We start from the raw sequence: 9,183 nt of genomic DNA, 5'->3' as shown, positions 1-9,183 counted from the left end.
TAGACCAATCAGAGCACACTTTCAATTGTTTAATAATTTGAAATATTAAACAGTACATTTCTAACATCATTAGTTGCTATAATTCCCCAGAAGGACATATTCCCACTTTGCCCCTTAAATCTTCAAACTGAGTAGCATCCAATGTCATGACATTTTGAGTGACATTGTACTCAGTATGCATCTGTTTCATCCATACCAGTTGGGAACAACTGCTACCAGATGCTATGTACTTAGCTTTTGTAGTGGATAATGATACACAATTCTGTTTCTCCCTTGCAACTACACCATTTTGATGAGGACTAATAGGTGAGGACAACTCATGACTTTCAATTTGCATAGGTCCCATGTGCAAAAGTTCCAGAGTTTTGGATGTTTTAGGATGTCCAAGCTTAGGATGTGACATCTTGGTTTGCTTGCCAACCTGACATTCTCCACAAACTTTTCCTTCATCAATAAGCAGCTTTGGGATTCCTCTAACTGCTTCCTTGGATATGATCTTCTTCATTCCTCTTAAATGAAGATGTCCCAGTCTTCTATGCCACAACTTCACTTCCTGTTCTTCCTTGGCTAAGGAGCACATTGAGGAGTAGTTTGAGACTTCAGGTTCCCATAGATAGCAGTTATCTTTAGATCTGGATCCTCTCATAACTTCCTTATTTTCTCCATTCTTCACAACACATTCTTCCTTAGTGAATTGTACATTGAAGCCTTGATCACATAGCTGGCTTATGCTGATGAGATTAGCAGTTAGTCCTTTTACTAATAGCACATTATTCAATTCTGGAACTCCAGGACTGTCCAACTTACCAACACCTTTGATTTTTCCTTTAGCTCCATCACCAAAGGTCACATAACTGGTAGTATGTGGTTGTATATTTACCAATAAGTTCTCCATCCCAGTCATATGTCTTGAGCAACCACTATCAAAATACCAGTCTTCTCTGGTAGATGCCCTTAGAGATGTCTGAGCTAATCTAGCAACCCATTGTTGTTTCTTGATGGGGGCATTATCCTTAGATGCCTTCTGCTTGGGTCTAACTTGAGGGGTCTGGTTATGATAGCCATGCAACCTGTAACATAAGGGTTGTATGTGACCAAATCTACCACAGTAGTGACATCTCCATCTTTGAAATTTCTTCTTCTGATGGTTACTCCTCCTGTTTCCCTGATGTTGTGACATTGGTTGTGACTTCTGCTTGATTTTCTGAACTTCAGCCTTTGAGCTTTTGAGTTCAGTTGAGGAGTTCTTAACAAAGCCTAAACCAGACATGGTTCCTGATTTCTGACCCACCTTTAGAATCTCTTCCAAAGTGTCAGTTCCTTTATTCAGCATTCTGATGGATTTTGTCATTTGATCTAGCTTAGAGGTCAGCAAGGTTATCTCACCATTTAGACCATCTATGACTGTCAGATGCTTCTTCTTCTCAGCTTCCAGCTCCTTGATGAGTTTCTTCTGCTCTTCTCCTTGTATACACACTTCTGCACTTTTGACACATAGCTCCTTATATGAAGCAGCAAGTTCATCAAATGTAAGTTCATCTCCACTTGAGTCATCATCAGAGGTACAAACACTAGTTAGTGCAGTGACATGTTTAGCACTTTCTCCTTCAGATTCACTCTCAGAGTCTCCCTCAGACCAGGTGACAGATAGTCCCTTCTTTTGCATCTTGAGGTAGGTAGGACATTCAGTTCTAATGTGTCCAAAACCTTCACATCCATGACACTGGATTCCCTTGCCTTGGTTGAACTTTTCTTCAGATTTTGGTCTTCTACTGATGTCAGATGAGGAGTTCTTGACATTTGGTCTGCCCTTTTGATCAACCTTCTTTATGAACTTATTGAATTGTCTTCCAAGCATGGCTATAGTTTCTGATATGCTTTCATCACCTCCCATATTTCCTTCTTCTGAATCCTCTTCAGTATTTGATACAAAAGTTATGCTTTTGTTTTTCTTTTCAACATTCTCACACAAGCCCATTTCAAAGGTTTGGAGAGAACCAATAAGCTCATCAACCTTCATATTGCAGATATCTTGAGCCTCTTCTATAGCAGTGACCGTCATGGCAAATCTCTTTGGCAATGATCTAAGAATCTTTCTTACAAGTTTTTCTTCAGCCATTTTCTCTCCTAAGCCACCAGAAGTGTTGGCAATTTCAAGAATATTCATGTGGAAGTCATGAATAGTCTCATCCTCTTTCATCCTCAGATTTTCAAACTTGGTGGTCAGCATCTGAAGTTTAGACATCCTCACCTTGGAGGTACCTTCATGAGTTATCTTGAGAGTATCCCAAACTTCTTTAGCCAGTTCACAGTGATGCACCAATTTGAAAATGTTCTTATTTATTCCATTGAACAGTGCATTCAAGGCCTTAGAGTTTCCAAGGGCTAGTGCCTCTTGCTCATTGTCCCACTCTTCTTCAGGAATTTGCATAATGATTCCATCTTTACCTGTCTTTGTTGGATGTTCCCATCCTTTGTTGACAGCTCTCCAGACCTTGCTATCTAGAGACCTCAAGAAGGCTATCATACGAGGTTTCCAATCATCATAGTTAGAACCATCCAGCATGGGTGGTCTATTTGAGTATCCTACATCCTTGTCCATGGTACTAGAAAGTAACGTCCCTAGATCTCACCCAGAAATTAACATGCAGGGTGCCTGCTCTGATGCCAATTGAAATTCTAGTTAACAGACTATCGATGTCACACAGGATATTATGACATCCGATTCTGCGCAGACAGGAATGTTTACAGCAGGCAAATGTAAGTGCAGTAAATAACACAAGGAATTGTTTACCCAGTTCGGTGACAAACACACCTACGTCTGGGGGCTACCAAGCCAGGGAGGAAATCCACTATTAGTAGTATTAATTCAGACCTTAAACCAACTATTTAATCCTATCACTTAACACCTACCCAATGCAATTTCAATCTTAAATTAAGATCAGAGTTCCTACTCACTCCCCCTCAATCACCACAGTGATTACAACCTTTAATTAGTTTAAAGTTAAATGGCGAAGTTATACTTCAAACAACTCTTGATTGTGCTTAACAACTTTAATCAAGAAACACAGCACTCACGCTTAAAAGCTTAGAGTGACACAATACTTACAACTCAATGAACACCCTAGTCCAATGCAATCATCTAGGTGATAATTGCTTGGCTCACAAGTTACACCTAATACAAGACACACATACAACTACAACATTGAAGTATACTGGAACAATGAATTCTTCACGCTAAAAACCCCTAAGTTCTGAAATCAGGATTGCCATCCTTTTATATTGCAGCACTTGGGCCTTGTACTTGTATTTCCTAACAATAAGGTTAAGCAAGTTAACCTAATTTCCACATATTAGGGTGCTAACAAATAGGCTATTTGTTAGGTCCATTAATTATAGCTCAGTTGTTAGTTTCCTGGATTTTAGCTCAGCTGTTAGATTCCTGAAAAATAGCCTGAGAAAAATACTGAAACAGAAAAACTAACCATCCTACAATTTAGCATATGCTGTCAGGAATGAATGTCATAACATTCAGTTTGACGTCCAGAACATAGACCATATGCTAGGTCTGTTATTCTCCTGAAAACAGACTGTACTAAATGCTAAACTGTAAAAGACCAACCAGTCTATACTTCAGTATCAGCTGTCAGAGATAAATGTCATAACATCCAGTTTGACATTTAGACAATGGGCCATATGCCAGGTCTGTTATTCTCCTGAAAGACAGACTGAGATAAATACTGAACTGTAGCAGAAAAACCAACCTGCATATTATTCAGTATATGCTGTCAATGATGAATGTCATAACATTCAGTTTGACATTCAGACAGTAGGCTATGTGCCAGGTCTGTTACTCTCCTGAAAAACAGACTGAACTCAATACTGAGCTATAACAGAAAAACCAACTATTCTATAGTTCAGTATCTGCTATCATGGATGAATGTCATAACATCCAGTTTGACATTCAGTAAATCTTGTATTAGCTAATCCTGCAACATACTACTCAAGCATGTCATGACATCAGTCAAGACATCAGAGTACAGTTAGTGTTTTAACACAAAATGCAGCCAATCAAACATCTACACATATTTTCTTCAAAACTTCTTACTCTCTAACACTCATAACTCAGCTCCTTCACTATACTTCCTGTCGCACCTCGAAAAAATGGGGATACGACTTCAAAGCGAAGCGCGATCGCACGCTCGCAATGATGGACTGAACAGAGTCGCCACCGAACTTTATTTATTCCTAAAAAGGAAAGGGGAAATATCGATAAAACCCAAGACAAAAGAAAGGATAAGATATGGTCATCGCAACCAATATCAGGGTTCGGGAGTCGATTACGCGAGGGGAAGGTATTAGCACCCCTCACGTCCGTTGTACTCAACGGGAACCATTAGGTCAGTTGTGTGCGTTAATGTTAGTTTGAAATATTAGGCTTTTCAAATTATTAGGTGGGAAAGAAAGAAAGGATGAGAAGAGAATGTTTTTGGATTTTTTTGACGAAGGACTAAACCTAAGTTTTTTATTAGTGGGCCTGACAAGATTTAAAAATCCTGCTCCTACGTATCTCAAAAGAGAAATCAAGGCTTACGTAGTTCTGGGTAGAAAAATGTTTGTTTGTTGGTCGATTTTAGCGAAAGCTATACTGTATTAATCGATGAAAACATTGTTTTACCCAAAACAGATGAGGAGTGGACGCATACCATACATCGAGCGGATTTATAAATCTACATTCGGAAAAGCGTCATTTATCTCTACTCAACAATCGTGGCCGAAACATTGTTTTGTATCACTTAAGACAAGATACCTTTCGTTTATGAAAAAGGTTTTTGATTAATCGCACGGCGGCGAGAAAAGAGTTTGATCAGTTGGATGTATTTTGAGTGATGGCGAGAACTTGGATGAGCGAGATATACATCTCGAATCCTAGCCTCAGGAGTGCACGGTATACACCATGTTCCATTTCCATCTTTATTGAAAGAAGTTAAGATAGGGATTAGGTATTTTGAGTTTTGATTGAGAAAGGGTTTGAAGAGACCGCATTGACAGTTTTAGACGATGGCGAGAGTTAAGATTGGCGAGGCATACGTCTCGAATCTTAACCTCAGGAGTGCATAGTATACACCATGTTCCATTTCCACCTTTATTGAAAAAGTGTTAAATAAGATTTAGGTATCTTAGATTTGATCGAGAAAGGGTTTGACGAAACCACATTGACAATTTTAGACGATGGCGAGAGTTAAGATTGGCGAGGCATACGTCTCGAATCTTAACCTCAGGAGTGCATGGTATACACCATGTTCCATTTCCACCTTTATTAAAAAAAGTGTTAAATAAGAATTAGGTATTTTGAGTTTTGTTGTGAAAATGACTTGACCATAGATCAAGTATTGATGGACGTTTAAGAGAAATTTGGATGAGTGTTGGAGGAAAAACAAAATGGATAAGTTTGGATGATGGCGAGGGCTAGGATTGGCGAGATATACATCTCGAATCCTAGTCTCAGGAGGGCGTGGTATACACCACGTTCCATTTCCACCTTTATTGAAAAAGGGCTTAACTATAGATTAATATTTTTTTTGAGTTTTGATTAGAAAAAGGACTTGACGTTGGATCAAGCATTTGATGAAGTTTATATTTTTTGTATTTTCTAGAAATGGTGGATTTTAATCTTGTGTTAGTAGCTAACTAAACAGTCGAGCAATAAAGAAATAAAACAGTAAAATTATTACACATTGGGGGAGTGGGATACATTTTGTCAAATGGGGATTAAAAAATCGTGAAATAATTAAATCGGGCCCAAACAACAAATAATGCAATGCATGAGTGTAAGTGCAAGAGAACCGGCTCATTGTAAGAAAGCCCAAGAGTAAGCTATGTGAGGTTGATGGCGATGCTTAAAAAGCAATCGACTTACAAGGGTGTGAAAATGGGCTCGATATTAAATTGAGAAAAGTATGATTTTTATAGTTTTCAAATGGTTTCGAGCACATGATGCAATTAAAAGAAAAACAAATCTATATTATTAAACAATAATAAAACTAATGAGTAATAAAGCGTAAACCTAAAAGAAAATGTTAAAAGAAAAAAAACTACACCTAGGGGTATCGAACCCACTACACTAAAGATCTAGAAAACCAACCCTCTCCACTAGACCACTTAGGATTAGTTGTTATTTACAATGTCAAATGGGCTTTATAAATCAAAAAAGATTGGAACAAAGAAAATTAAAGAAAATAAAACCAAAATAATAATAATAATAATAAAAAGACTGTTAGGTTACCCAAAAAAATCCAGCCGCCTGGCTGTTGGATTTTAGAGGTTGGGAATATTAAAAGAACAATTAACTAAATCCTAAACTAATAAAATCATAGTTAATGCCCTACCTAAAAAAACTCTAAACATTCACTTAATGGGAATTAAAAGCCTGTTTTTTAAAAAAAGAATAAAGCCTTGAATGAATAAACGAGAAAAGAAAAAAAGAGGACGCAAAACAGTATCTCAAACGTCCTTCCCTCTCATTCTCTCACTCATCTCTCGAAATCGCCTCTCACTCAAAAAAGCTCACACTAGCCTATTCATTCTCCTCTCCGTTTCACTTTCAAACATCCTCACCCTCTTGCTCTCAAACGAATGCTACAGAAAGATTCAAGCAAAAAACTCACCTTCGGTGGTGGCAACAACAGCGACGAATCTCGAACCTCCCTCTTTCGCCCCTTCCCAATAGGTTTGTTTTTGATTTTTAGATTTAGGGTTTTTCTTTTTCTCTCCGTTTTTTCAATCCGCCTCCACTTCGTTTTCGAAATCGCCGTTCCTCTCTCAATTTTTTTGTCGTTAATTTTTCGTCTCCCCACTGATTTCTCTTTCTCTCCTTTTATGCTCCAGATTAGGGTTTCAAATTCGGTCTCTAGAGCTCAAAGAAGAAAATGCCAAAACACTTTTTGTGCTCAGTACTGGATTGGCCCTGTTTGATGCTGTAATTCGGAAAGGGTACTCTGAACTTAGCTTTTTCTAATCGCTTTTGCCTTAATCCCAAATTGGGAAATTTCTGGATTTTAATGCTTTGCTGTTAATCTTTTGTTACTGCAGTGAAAAGGTTGGAATGGTGAAAACGTGAGGAGCTTCGGTGTATCCAATTCGCAATTGCGACTGTAGCAAGCGGATTATGTATAGAGGTTCACAGTCAATTGCAGCAACAAGAAGTGACTTTATGTGATTTGGTTTAAAATTTTTTTGCAGGTTATGGTTGGTTGATTTGTGGTTTCGTCCAATGCATCAATATCCATTGATTCTGAAATATTCTGATTTTGATGATTGTGTGTCGCACTGGGAAGTTGGGACTGCCAAAATGTTGACTGTTGAATAGCTGTGGAATTGCTTGCACGAGCATTGCTTTTACCATCGGTCTCATCCTTTCCTCTTGACTGATGGACCATGACCGAGACCTCGTTAGGTTTGCTTGGTTTAAATTCCGGCAAATTTTCTGAGTCCAAAGAAGTAACTTCTATAGCATCAATCTTAGTTGTTGAACGTCCAGAAGCAATTATGGTCGTGGGAAGTGCATTATGTCCTCTTCTAGAATAATATCTCCTGTTGTAGCCACAATTTGGATTTTCAAATTATCCTGATCAATTTTTCTTTCAATGCAGGAATGCAAAACGCAGTTGTTATGGATGCATAGGCCGACTTGACCGTGCTGTTAACGCCCGCCTGTAGGTTACCCAGCACTGCATAATCTGTTGTAGGAACTTGGTGAAGCGCCTTGGATGACAAAAATGGGAACTCTAGTTATCATGGAAGACACACACATTACAGCAGATGAATTGAAGTCTGTGACAGATAATTTTGGTTCAAAGTCGTTCCTTGGTGAAGGTGCTTGGACCTGGTTCAGCTATTGTTAGATTCAAACTGTCACCAAATGTCTCAGCATAAGGTGGTTCTCCCACAACGACTATGGCATAGGAAAATTGTTTGACTTGATAAAATTAGCATCTGGATTTTCATTGTAGACAATTTTGGTTGCAGGATCAACTGTTTGTTTTATCGCATCAAGGATGGTTGTACCAGATGTAAAATCACTACCGGTAAGTCCTTCCAGCTTAACCTTTCCGGCATCAGAAAATGCTTTAATCTGTTTAGAAACTATACATGGCTTCAGTGTTTCCTCCAACAGTACTGTCTCTTCCATTCAGATTTGATCTTTGTTCCTTCAGAATAAGCCTTCCTATTTAAATCCTCACCCATTTTCTTTACTTTTGTAGGTGCCTTTGATGCCTTGGAATTATCCTTTGTTGTCTCAGTTAGATGAGACTCGATGGCTTCTGAAGTTATAACAGTTACTGGAGAGGCATCTCTTATTATTATATCTGTCGAGTTATATGCTGCTTCTGTCATGTTGGATAGATGATGATTTGAAGAACGGTGCATCCGCTTTGATCCACGATGATTTCCACCGTTGAATGAAAAGTTGGCAGAACTATTCCGACATTGTAGGGCTGCAAGGGGCATTATCCCATTCCAACAGAGCGTTATCCCTCTGGGCGAGCGCTTCATCCCTCTGCCTAAGGGCAACGTCTCGAGCAGCCAAGGCTTCATTCTTTTCAGACATAGCAGCCTCTAGTTCAATTTCCAGAATGGTAGCCTGTCTCTCAGCCATAATGGATCTAATTTTTTTATTCATAACTAGGGCATTTTGTTCCTTTATTTGATGTTGTGGCTTTTGTAAATGAAACCGGGACTGCTGTGATATTGCAGGTTGGATAGAATTGACCGCATCGCCGAAGGCTGCATAGCAGATGACGTTTGCATAACTGATTTGAGAGGTATTCGACTGGTTTGGTTGCAGAAGGCTCCGTTGTTGTTGTTGCTGCATCTGGGACTGCTAAAAATATGGATGGAATTCAATGGAGATGCCGGATTGGAAGACCGTTACCGCTCAAGCTTCGCAAAAAATCTGATTGTGATCTATGACCACTACATGGTGCAACCAAATGGCATAAGAATAGTTTCCGCCACAAAATGTAATTGCTCATGGTTCGAAACTGACTCTGAAGTTGCTCAGAATCTAAAATGAATTGCTCATTCGGCGGCGGAAACTCTCTGTTAATAGCATATATCCGTTTTGGACAAAACAACAGCCTCTCTAAAGTAAGTAGTGCAAATGCAGTGGTCTTTTCTACT

General features: G+C 38.9%; 1 pseudogene; it reads right to left on the bottom strand.

Moving 5' to 3' along the window:
• Positions 1–8,157: 8,157 nt before the first annotated feature.
• On the bottom strand, positions 8,158–8,875 carry LOC127095661 (protein BASIC PENTACYSTEINE4-like; annotated as a pseudogene).
• Positions 8,876–9,183: the final 308 nt, after the last annotated feature.

Source organism: Lathyrus oleraceus, chromosome 6, assembly GCF_024323335.1.
Source record: "Lathyrus oleraceus cultivar Zhongwan6 chromosome 6, CAAS_Psat_ZW6_1.0, whole genome shotgun sequence".
Lineage (NCBI taxonomy): Eukaryota > Viridiplantae > Streptophyta > Magnoliopsida > Fabales > Fabaceae > Lathyrus > Lathyrus oleraceus.
This window is presented reverse-complemented; position numbering and strand designations above follow the sequence as displayed.